Source organism: Martes martes (genome assembly GCF_963455335.1).
Source record: "Martes martes genome assembly, chromosome: 10".
In the NCBI taxonomy this organism is placed as follows: Eukaryota; Metazoa; Chordata; class Mammalia; order Carnivora; family Mustelidae; genus Martes; species Martes martes.
Window position 1 is genome coordinate 28,949,139 of NC_137898.1, and position 11,832 is coordinate 28,960,970.

Genomic DNA, 11,832 nt, shown 5'->3' on the forward strand with positions numbered 1-11,832 from the left:
CATCTGACGAGATATTATAAAGGCATGTCAATGACACTGGTGAAGAAATTCCAAAACACGGGGAATGCCTCACATTACAACTAAGTGCATAAAGGACACACTTGAACGGCATGCATAAAGACCTGTCATCATGGTAGCTGTCCCTCTGACACTTTTACTTCATTTGGGGCATCCCCGTTCCCTCTGTGCGAGCAGATAGGACAGGAAAGGAGTCACGGTCGGCACCATGCCATTGACGTTCCTCCTCATCGAAAAGCCAGGATTGGAGACATGGTGAAATATTAACATAGCACATTAGTGCTATATTAGTTGCAGACTTTTTCTTCTTTGTTCTTCTGTATTTTGCAAATGTTCTAACACTTAAAAAAAAAAACAACAGTTTTTTCTCTTTTAGTTTCCCTGGAAACTTCCAAAAGGCAGCAGCTGTGGTCTCACATCATACCCTCACCCCCCCTCCCCCAAGTGTGTAAATAAAGCAACATCTCTATGTCTTTAATTTATAACAGTCTAAACTTTCCCCTGCAAGCTGATACTCTGACCAGAAGTCTGTGGGTGGGACGGGTGGTGTGTGTGTGTGTGTGTGTATGTGTGTGTTTTGTCATTGTAGCTTCTTTTGGCTGATAAACTAGCACTTAAGTGTTTCCCTTTTCCAAACCCCCAAATGACAAGTGTCTTTGTGGTGAGGTGGCAGCCCAACCGTCATTGCCAACATGAGCAGTCCTGGGGACACTTATTTTTAGTTTGCTGTTTTAAACAACGGTTAGGTGGCACAACTGGGGCCCTCAAGGCCCAAACTTCTGTGATCCAGAGCAGGGAGCTATTAAAGAGAAAGCAAGGCGAGGTGGGTAGCCCTCTACAGGAAGGACTGAGCACTGGCTCTCTAGGTGGACTGGAGAGACAAGGCAGAGATCTCGTCTTGGGTGAGAAGACTGTCATCCACTTTTTACATGGGTGAGTTTTATCAAGGATGCTATGAAACAGAAACACGTTGACTCCGTTTGGACGAATGCAAATCCAGGCAGCCTTGGGGAACTAATTACAGTGACGAAGCTGATGATACAAAGCAGAGACTGTAGTAGACATCTGCTCTGTGGCCTGTTCAACATTCTGTTCACCCTCCTGACAAAGCCCGAAGCAAGCTGTCTCACCTCCTGCGGGTCAAGTAGTTGGCATGGCACCAAGCGAGGCCGATTAACTCTCCCCAGGGAAGAGGACATAAGGGACCTCTGGCTAATGGGGAGTCCATTCATTTCTCCAACCTAAGTTTCCTAGCTTCCTGTCCTGTATGAAGCCAGAGTTCTCAGCTTTTTATTTGACTCCATGAGCTCCTCTGTGGCCTTCTAACATGCATGTGTGCATATGGTATGATATCTATGTGTGTGTATCTTTTAATTTATTTTTGATTAAATTAGCCAAAGTCGGTTTTTCTATGCTTGGAATGAAAGAACTCTCCCTCAGATGAGAACCTCAAATATTTTACTATATATGCAAATCTCTGTCTGGCTCTGGACAGTTCAATTTCTCCCTCTACTTCCTCCACCCCAACACCCCATCCCAAATATTCTCAACTTAGAGGAAAATGAATCCTCTCCCTTAAACAGGAGCTGTGACATGCTGAAAGCATGAAAGCATCGGTGATTTTTCCCACTTCCTTTTTCTACAAATGCAAGCTTCTTGCTATTTCCTAACGAGGGGCAGCCCAGCAACTCATCTCAAAAGGATTGTTCAGATAGGAGAGGGTGGGAGGGTCTGCGCATCCCCTGTGTCTCTCATATTGCTGCTGTAGGACCTGGCTTTGCTCTTCCTATGGTCCTTGAGCTGGAAAGCAGGCTCTGGCATTCACCTCAGTGATTAACCACCTCTAGCAGAAGCACTTCAGACTCCAGGAGAGAGGTGGTGAACATCAAAAAGCAGTGCTCTCAACCACATGGGGTTCTGTCACAAGGCAACGCAGAAAGAACTAGCCCCACACATCCCAAGAGAATCTGGCTCCTCTATCACCATACAGGCAGAGGCAACATTCACGTAAGTGGCGTGGGATGGGCAATGACCCCCTCCCACCACCATGGCTACTGCTGCTATTCCTGTGCCCAGCCTGGACAAGATCTCCCACCCCCACAGGATATATTCGTGTTTCAAGGCATCTCTTATTCATCAGATGCATCTCAAAATCCCATAAGGTAGGAAAAGCCAGCAACCTTGGTCCCATTTTATGGATATGGAAACTGAAGTATGGAATGTGCTGATATGTCACGTTCAATCTTGTAGGATTATTACTGACAGTAACAACGATGGTCATAGCTGTTGAGTATCAGACTTCTCTCCCAGAATCTCTTTACAGCACAACAGAAACAAGAGCAGCTCATATTTACTGAGTGTTCCCTATGGGCTTCAAATTTATTGAAGTAGATGCAACTGTCCTTATTTTCAAGATAAAGGAAGTGGAGCTCAGGAAGATTAAGTAATCTGCCTACAACCACATAGCCGGTAAGCGGTTGAGTCAGCCTAGGGACTCAGGCAGTCTGACTCCAAAGTCACGCCCTGGACTAGAAAGTCACATGCCTGTTAGTCCATTTTTAAAGGAAAAAAAATCTAATAGAGTCAATTGGCCAGACCCTTGGGCTTTGTTCTGTTCTAATCTGACTCCCATTTGTAACACTTTTTAGTCTGAGGGTAAACATCCCATATCCACTATGGGCAGAAGTGGCTCTTCACAAATATTTTCAGCTCAGAGTGAAAAGGTGCAAGAACTTAAAGGAGATGTCCAAGTCCATCCCTTAGACCCAGATGGCTTACAGGATTTGGGTAAACACTCAGCTCAAAAAATGCTAACAAATGTCCCAGCCTTGGCTGTTTACCTCAGCCTGTGTGTGCCAGGCCAACAGAAGTAGTAGCCTGGAAAATGTCAAGGATCTAATCAGTTCGTGCTGAAACTAAACTTGACTTCCTTCTGCAGTGTGTGTCTCTGCCATGTTGGTCTGCACAGCCCGGCCAACACCCAAATGTGACAGAAACCCAACAGCCTAGGCTAGTAACATGTTCTTTTCAAAGCAGTGTTCAGAGGCCAGGGAGGGAGGGCAGGTCAGACAACCTCTTACGAATAAAATAAGATCAAAGGTTTGATAAGACTTGGTATCATTCAGATGACACCCACAGATGTTGGAAAGGTGTCTCACATAGGCAACCTAGGGCAAAATGATGAGTGCAAGAGAATTGGTCATCAGCAGCTCTACTGTCTCTCAGTGCTGCTTCTTCTCTTGGAAAGTCTTCTTCAGACACTCACAGCTCTCAACTACCATTCCTCCCCAGAACCAGGGCCTCTCCAGTGTCTTCCACAGAATCCTGTCCTGCCTGGCCAGTCCCTGGCCTGGTTTTTATAAGAAGGGATCTTAAAGTGTGTTTCCCCCCTAGCTGTTCATTCCTTCAAAGTACTAGTGACTAAACCAAGGCTGATAAGCTAATTCATGATTTATCTGCTATTGGGTGATAGTAACTTAAACGAGACTCTTCGGGAACTTTTGAAATTTACCCAAATACTAACTAATGGAATTTTCTGGCATTCTGGGAGGCTGGTGCGGTAGTGCTCTTTGGTGCTTGCTTTTATGCAACCCTCCTGGCCTTTCAGACAGGGTCATGTGACAGCAGCCTCTACATATGGACTAAGGCATTGAATTCTCAGTGAGAGACCTTCCAGCATGCTCTCCCTCTGCTGCAGGAACCGTGAGTCATTCGTTGAAATGGAGGTGTCATGAGAGTAAAGCAGACTGGTTCCCTGAGGCACCATGTGATGTCCCAGAGAACCATCCAGACCTACAATGGATTTTGGGTGAAAGGAATAATCTTCCTTCATGTTAATCTACTAATATCTTTGTGATATCTGTTATAGCTACAAAGCCCAGCATATCCTGACTGTTACAGCTGGTAACTCTTGACCACTTTCAAATCACAATCCATAGTTTGCCTCCCATCTACCGTTAAGAAAGGTGTTGGGGCACCTGGGTGGCTCAGTCGGTTAAGTGGCTAACTCTTGATTTTGGCTCAGGTCATGATCTCGGGATCCTGGGATTGAGACCTATGTCAGCCTCCACGTTCAGTGGGGAGTCTGCTTCAGGATTCTCTCTCTCCCTCTGCCCCTCCCCTGGCTTGCTCCCACACACACACTCTCTCTCTAATATAAATAAATCTTGAAAAAAAAAAGATGTGCGGGGTGCCTGGGTGGCTCAGTGGGTTAAGCCTCTGCCTTCGGCTCAGGTCATGATCTCAGGGTTCTGGGATCGAGTCCCGCATCAGGCTCTCTGCTCAGCGGTGAGCCTGCTTCCCCTCTCTCTCTGCCTGTCTCTCTGCCTACTTGTGATCTCTCTCTCTCTCTGTCAATAAATAAATAAAATCTTAAAAAAAAAAAAAAAAAGATGTGCGTCACTTACCTGTGTGATTTTGAGCAAGCTAGTCTCCTTTCACAGAATGAGTCTCCATATTCAGTGTAGGATAGGATGGCTGGTCTTTTGCAGATGTAAGGTTTTACCCGAATGGCAATCCATAGTCACACTGAACCTGTCTTCTAAAGATAACCATGGTATGTTAAGGCATGGTGATCTCTCCCAAAACAAACAGAAATGTATAACCCAAGCCAAATACTTTTTGCCTGGTTGTCTCTGTAAGCAGCAGGATCAAGATCCCAGGTTGACGGTACAGAAGCACAGTTTTAGGAGGCTTAAAATTGTATCCGAAGGCCACACGATATCCCGGTCCCCTTTAGAACTGGTCATGCTCACACCCCTCAGCTATCTATATTTGTCAAACTAGAGCTGCTCAACTGAAACATCAGGCAGATTTTCTCCAAGTTTACTTAGAAGTTATGTGAGAACTTCCCAGTGGATAGGGCCACATCATCTAAAACAGTATTTCTCAGCCCTTTTCACGAGGACTCCTCTGCAGTGCCAAAAGTTTCCTTCCCTCAATGTGTGTGTGTGTCCAGTGATCTAAAAATGTACTATTTAAAACAGTAAGTTTTAGTGTATTGTTATTCATGTATTTGAAAAATAGCACATATACTATTAAGAATATTTAAACATATGATGTATTTAGGCCCCAGGCACGTATGTGTATTTGCTGACTCCTGGCCATAACTCTGAGGCTCCCCTGGGGCTATTCCCGTGCAGGGGCTGGGAGCTGTAGACTTAAGGAAGCTAAGGAAATGTTGTAATTTGTATTTGGTTCTTATTTTCTTCACCATTCCCCACCCCCAGTCTCCAGTTCTCTAGGAAGAAGATGCTAAAACAGAATTAGGAGTGCATAAGGTTTGGGCGGGGGTGAGGAAGCAGCACCCGTGGGAAAGTGTGAGGAAGCAGGAATGGTCGTGAGAAAGCCACCTGATTGGGATACTGTCTCTGTTGGCCCAAAAGGTTGCTCCAGGGCAAGATCACCTGTGGGATCCAAGATGTCATCTGGCAGAAATGGCCAGGTCTCTTTTCCATGGTCCTGATCATTTATTGACTGGGGCACAGAGTGTGGCTTTGGCTCAAAGGTGGCTCACAGAGGAGGCTGTGAGCTAGCTACCTTCCTAGTAGCTGGGCAGGGGGCCCTTTCTTGAAAGGGGACCAGGGTAGCCTGTCTGTATCTGCCAAACCCTACCTTTCCCCCTAATTCTGTGAGGCAATTTCTGCCTCTCACAGTTATTCATGAAGACAGTATAACTCTATAAATGACAGTGTGAACTCCCCTTGGGAAATAGGCCATCTCTACACCAGCAAAATTAGAAAGGAAATCATAACCATACGTAAGCATATTTGAATCAGCTTAAAAGGTGAGATGCCCCTAGGATATGGGACTGCGTTTTGTTTCAGCAGAATCTCCTCTGCAGAGGGAGCTCACTGCAAACCTGAAGGAAGATCAGAGAAATGTTCGCGGCAATAAGCTGGTCATCCTCTGCAATGAATGTGAACACTCGTGAGTCTGTGAGTCCTGACTGCTTACTCAAGGGAAGTCCCTGTACTAAGAAAGACAAAGTGGTCATGGGATGGTGGGAAGCGGCCTAGGGAAAGCTCCTTGGGAGGGAGTCTATTCTAAGTGTCTGTCCCTTTACTTAGCCTGGCCTTGGAGGGGGTGTTTAGCACACGGCATGAAGAACAGACTAAGAGGGACTCAGTCGGTGGGAATGATCTCCCACATCAAACCCTGTTAGTTCAGTTTCAAACATGGAACACCAGACCTCCAAAGATTCATCTTTCAGAAGCTCCCATGGTGGTTTCCAAGTGAGAGTTTATGCAGATCAAGGAGAGCAGAGAGAAGATGGAGTAAAAGGAAGGCTGGGCCTTCCTCTGCCCTTGCCTCCAGCCTCCTTCAGAAGACGGGGTCCCATCCCTATCTGCGGTACATGTTTGGATCTCGTGTAAGGTGACATTTAAGAAAAGGTTCCTTAATGAAGATAAATGAGTCAGAAAACTACAGTTTCCTTGGCCTCCCCTGAAACCTACTGAAATAGAATGTCCCAGGAATGTGTTCTTCCAAAATGCTGCTCAAGGTGCATCCTGATCGGATGGAGAACTGGAAGGCAGATGACATAGATAACAGACAGATAGATGGTTAGATAGAATAAATTTAATAATATACACATTGTACCAGACATACACAGGTAGAAAATTTTAAATAAATATAATAGAGGCTCTAGTAGTTTCTTCTTGTCCCCAAGGGATCATCTTGATTTCCCCTGATGCAGGCACACTTTGCACCTGAGCATCCTCATAGTCTTGTCTACGACAGCAAGAATGTGTGGGAAACAAGGGATGAACTACCACTGCTTACAGATGTAAATCCATCCCACTAGTTTTAATGGTCTCTGAGCCACTGAGATAGGGATTGGTACCCTCCGTCCTAACCTATTCCTTCCTCTGTTCCAAGGCTAGGGCCTGGGGGTAGATAGAGTGCATGGTGACTGTAGTTGATGACTACAAGGTGGGAAAAGGGGGCATGTCTTTTTCCAAACGAGATGGATTCTTCTTCCCTCTTCCCTTTGAGCACAGGTGAAATCCAATTTAGGCAAAGTGGATATTTCAAAACTGAGCTCTACTCCGTCATCCATGTTTAGAACAGTAAGTGGAGCCGCTGACATGTTCATTGCTGGAATGCCCTGTAGCTCACCTCTGCAAGTCATTCATTGACATGCAGTCACCCATAGCTGGGACAATGACTAGAGGAGGACCAGTGTGTGGGGCATTGTTGCTGGCCAAGGTGGTTGGATATCAATGGAGAGGAGACTGCAAGGTCTGAGCAGGCAAAGTCCGGGCTCTTCAACAGCTCGGGGTCTAAGGAGGCGTGAGACAGGCACCCGATGTGTTTCTGTCCCTTCTGTGAGTCAGCTTCTATTTTAGCTACTGCTAAATAAAAGACTGTTTCCAGGTATGCTATGTTTGGCTGAACCCTAAACTTGGACATTAAGTATAGCCCTGAGGTTCCCAAGACTACATTGCTCTAAACCACAATTATTCCACATATGTCGGATTGAAAAGAAATTAAAATTAGAAGCATGAAGAAAATGAAATAAATGCCTGTGGGTTTCCCACACAGCCTGCAAATCTCCCTTCACTATCAATACAACACAACAGTTCTGCTTCTGTTTTGACAGCTCTTTCCACCGCGGGGACCCATTTTCAGTACTATTTCCCCAATGTGGTTCCCCCCCCATCCCGTTTTGTTCATTCACAGTCTCTCCCCCACCACACACCTTTCCCTCCAAATTCCCGGGTGCCCGTCTGCTTTTCCAACTCCACCTCCAGATACATGTAGAGGCTTTACCCCAAAGCCTCCCCAGTGAGCAATATCACTTTCTGGGGATAGTAAGCACTGACTCATTGCCTCCTGCTTACCACAGTTTCCAAAACACAGTCTTATTTCACCCTTGTCTCTACCCAGATCTCTGTGAGTTTGGGCCACCACGTACGTAAACAGACTCCTAATGGGGGATTCCCTGCTCATCTTCTCAACAACACTCTCTCCCTCCCCATCCCTCCTCCGATGACTATCCTCCCTAAAGTTTGAAGAAAGCAGACCTTAAGGAACTAAGACTCCTCAGGACCCATCCTTCTCTGCATCTCAGACTTTTGGTCCACAGAGGAAATAGGCTTCTGCTGTTAAAATAAGACTTGGGAGATCCTTAGAGAATATGGCACCATGAAGACCAGACGGTACCCTAAGTAAGTTCCATCTGAGCATCACCACCTGTGCCAGAACACTATAACCTAAAGATGAGCCATGATTTTCTCTGAAGTGGGCAACTACGTGAATTTGACTCTTGTTCTCCCAGCCCCCGTGAGAAAGAGCAAGAGACTGAAATACGAGTAGTTGAAGATGAAAGTTCTCCAATTTTTATGTTAAATACAAGTATATTTATCTCTCGATCAGATCCAAGCAAAGCAGTTCCTTGAGGACACTGATCTGAGGGGTGCCTGTTCACAAGGAGAACGACGCCATGCAGCAAAATCCATCAGATTGCCCTCTTAAATGTTCCCAAGCAGAAGCAGCATGAACTGGGTGTTCCTACCTCGTTCAAGCCTCCCCTGCTGGAAAATCGGTCTCCTGGTGACTCAGAATTAGTTAAGGATACTCCCCCACACCCTTACTGTCAAGATCAAGCCTGTTCCCTACTGATTTCTAACACTGATCCCACATGCCCTCAGGTCTTCCCTCTACAAAGGTGTGCGTGGCTTTTTATCTGGGAAGCAGGAGAAGCAGCCTGTGCCTTTAAAACTCCTCAAAGCTGATGAACAGCTCTTCCCAGGCCTTCCTGGAGGAATTTATGGAGAAATTCTTTAGTCCACCACACCTTCATTTTCCAGAAGAGGAAATGCCTTCTTATCCTCTGGAAGTCCTGCCTGTCTTGGCTTAGATTTTAGAGAAAGTGTGATCTAGAACACTTAGAAATATGCTCATTACAAGATCACTGAAACAGAACAAACCAAACCAACACATACAAAAAGGAGGGTGTGTAAATTGTCCCCTGTGAATAAAATGGGGTGTTGTCCCCAAAATGATGTTAGCTAGGCGGGGCTGCTGCTGGGACAAGGTCCCTGCAAGGAGTCTGCTCACCTGGTCACCAGGTCTCAAAGAAGAATTTGCATTCCACAGGGCCTCCAGATGGTGTATTGCAGATGATCTCATGTTCCTTCTGCAACATGTTCAGTCATATTTGGGAATTAGCATCCAGCTCCGGAGCTTCCCAGTAGTACGGAAGCCTGTTTCAGGATTGATCCATGAATATGACATAAACTCAGTGCTGGGTAGTCACAGGGATTCAAGTAACCAGAGGCAAATCCATCTCTCTTCTGCCTTCGTCTGCTTCCCAGATAGGGTCTGTTGCTGCCTCTGATCCCTTTTCTGATGTCACTCTTCCAGAAGATGAGAAGGAAGCAGAGCTGAAGGAAATCAGGACTTCTAGAATCCAGTTCTCTCCTGCATCTCCAGACAGTGATCAGATGGTGTATTCGTGGTGCCAAGAAAGACTCTGAAGCTCTTGGGTAAATGGTATCATAAAATTCACAGCAGTAGGTACAGTCATTTCCAACTCCAGTTCTTTACCTGGGCAGGAAACTCAAAGATGAGTTAAATTGCTCTGAAGAACGATTTCACTCATTCACGCATTCATTCAATTAATTTTATCTTTGTGGTCATGCAGATCTGAGGATGAACAGCCTTCGGTGTCCACAACTCCTCTCATCTCCTTGGAATGCATTGATCATATAGGCATGTCTCTGGCTTTTTATTTGTTTGCATTTTAATTTTTTTTTCCTAAGGCCAGTGACTTAGCTGTGCCATTGAGAATTGAGGGTTAATTCACCTCCCCCGTATTGTATGATCCAGAATTCTTGAGCATGAACAACCAAGATTAACTCTGGATTAACTGTAGCAGAAAAGACATTTGTTGGGAGGGTTTTAGGGATGTTCACAGAATAACCAGGAAGGCAGGAGAGTGAGGCTTGGGGAAATGCAGAAACTAGAGCAGCTTCAGGGTTACAAGGAACAGTAAGCAACATCAAGGGCAGGTCTTGGGAAGAACTTGTCCAAGACATGCTGTGGATACTAGTGGTGGTGTAGGCATTGCCTCCTCCTGCTGTCACTGTCACTTCTGCTGAGAAACATATTTCTGTGGGTCCCTGCAGCCTACGCCATGATCAAGAGACTCCATGTCCCACAGAGGGGCAGCTGGTTGGGTATGTGGAGGTTATGAGCCCACGCTGCCAGAACTCACAAGTTCCCTCTCTCAGCTTCTGTATGAGGGGGGAGGGCACTGGGTTCTACAACACAAAACATCAGGGTAGGGAAATCCTCCCAAAAGGGGATAGGAAGATGGACAGCCAAAAAAAAAAAAAGAAAAAGAAAAAGAAAAAGAAAATAGTGAGCATCCACCATATATATCAATCTCCTCCAAACACACACACACACACACACACACACACACACACACACACATCTATAGTCACTTCTTGTATAGCTCTCTCTCTAATCAGATCTTTTAAGGATCTGATTTTACACATTAAAAAAACCCTTATCTCAAAGAAATCAGAGAGGGAGAAGAAGCATGAAAAACTCTTGACTCCGGGAAATAAACTGAGGGTTGTGGAAAGGGAGGTGGGTAGGGGGATGGGGTAACTGGGTAATGGGCACAAAGGAGGGTACGTGATGTGATGTGATGAGCACTGGGTGTTGTACGCAGTTGATGAATCATTGAACACTACATCAAAAACTGGAGGTGTACTAAGTGTTGGCTAATTGAATTTAAATTAAAAAAAAAAAAAAAGAAAGACAAACCCTTATCTCAAAGGACTCACTTTGGGCTATAGCATATAGCTTGTATCTCACATTATTTGGTCTCTTCTGGCAAATTCTGGCATTGTAAATGCACTGTTTATGCTCATATCTATTATTCCCTTGGACACTTCCAACAAAAATTTGATGTGGTTCACATAATTTAATATGTTGTAAAATAGGCCAGTGAAAAATAAAAACAAACCAGGTGGGACCCTGTGTGGTGACCTCTCCTCTCATTATTTCCAGGGAAGGGGGAGGCTAATCAAGGAAGATGGGGTCTGTCTGGGCTCTTGCATTCTCTTGATGGGTCAAGGGGAGGCGCTCTGGGCTGATAGACAAGGTTTCATAAAAAGGGCTGAGGGGTTGGTTGGGTCCACAGGTAAGGAGCATGGCTCATATGTGTTCAGAACAAACAAGAACTAGGCTGGGGAAGGGGGCTAGAGTCATGGCAGGGATTGACCAGTTGGCTAAAGCAGGACCATGGATAATGGGCTGCAGGAGGAACCCCAGCAGGCCTGCTGGTAGTTAATAAGTCATGGTTGAAATCAACAGGGTATGGATGCAAGGGTTAAGGTGAGTTTGGAGGACAAGGCTGGGATTTTACCCAGAGACAGGCTTCCTCTGGCAATGGGCCCTGACAAGTGCTGCTCCTTGAAGGGGAAGCTCCAAGTGGTTCTTCTGAGGGTTAACCCAATCCCAGAGTGTTCAGGATGGCAGTTCTGAATCTTTATGTACATATTACTCTTTAATCAGAAAACACACACACACACACACACGGTATATTTTGAAATGAAATTTCCAGATATGGTAGAAGGAGACCTGACTTCTATCTGAACCCAGCTCTTTCACCAACTAACTGTGTGACATGAGGTAAGTCAGATATCTCAGGGCCTCAATTTCCTTTGATTAAATGAGAAGATGCAGCTAATATTGCCTCAAGATTCTCCTAGCTTTAGATATGGCTAGTCCATTTTCAGGTGCCTGGTACACACAGGCACGTGTGTGCATGTGTGCACGTGACACACACCCCAG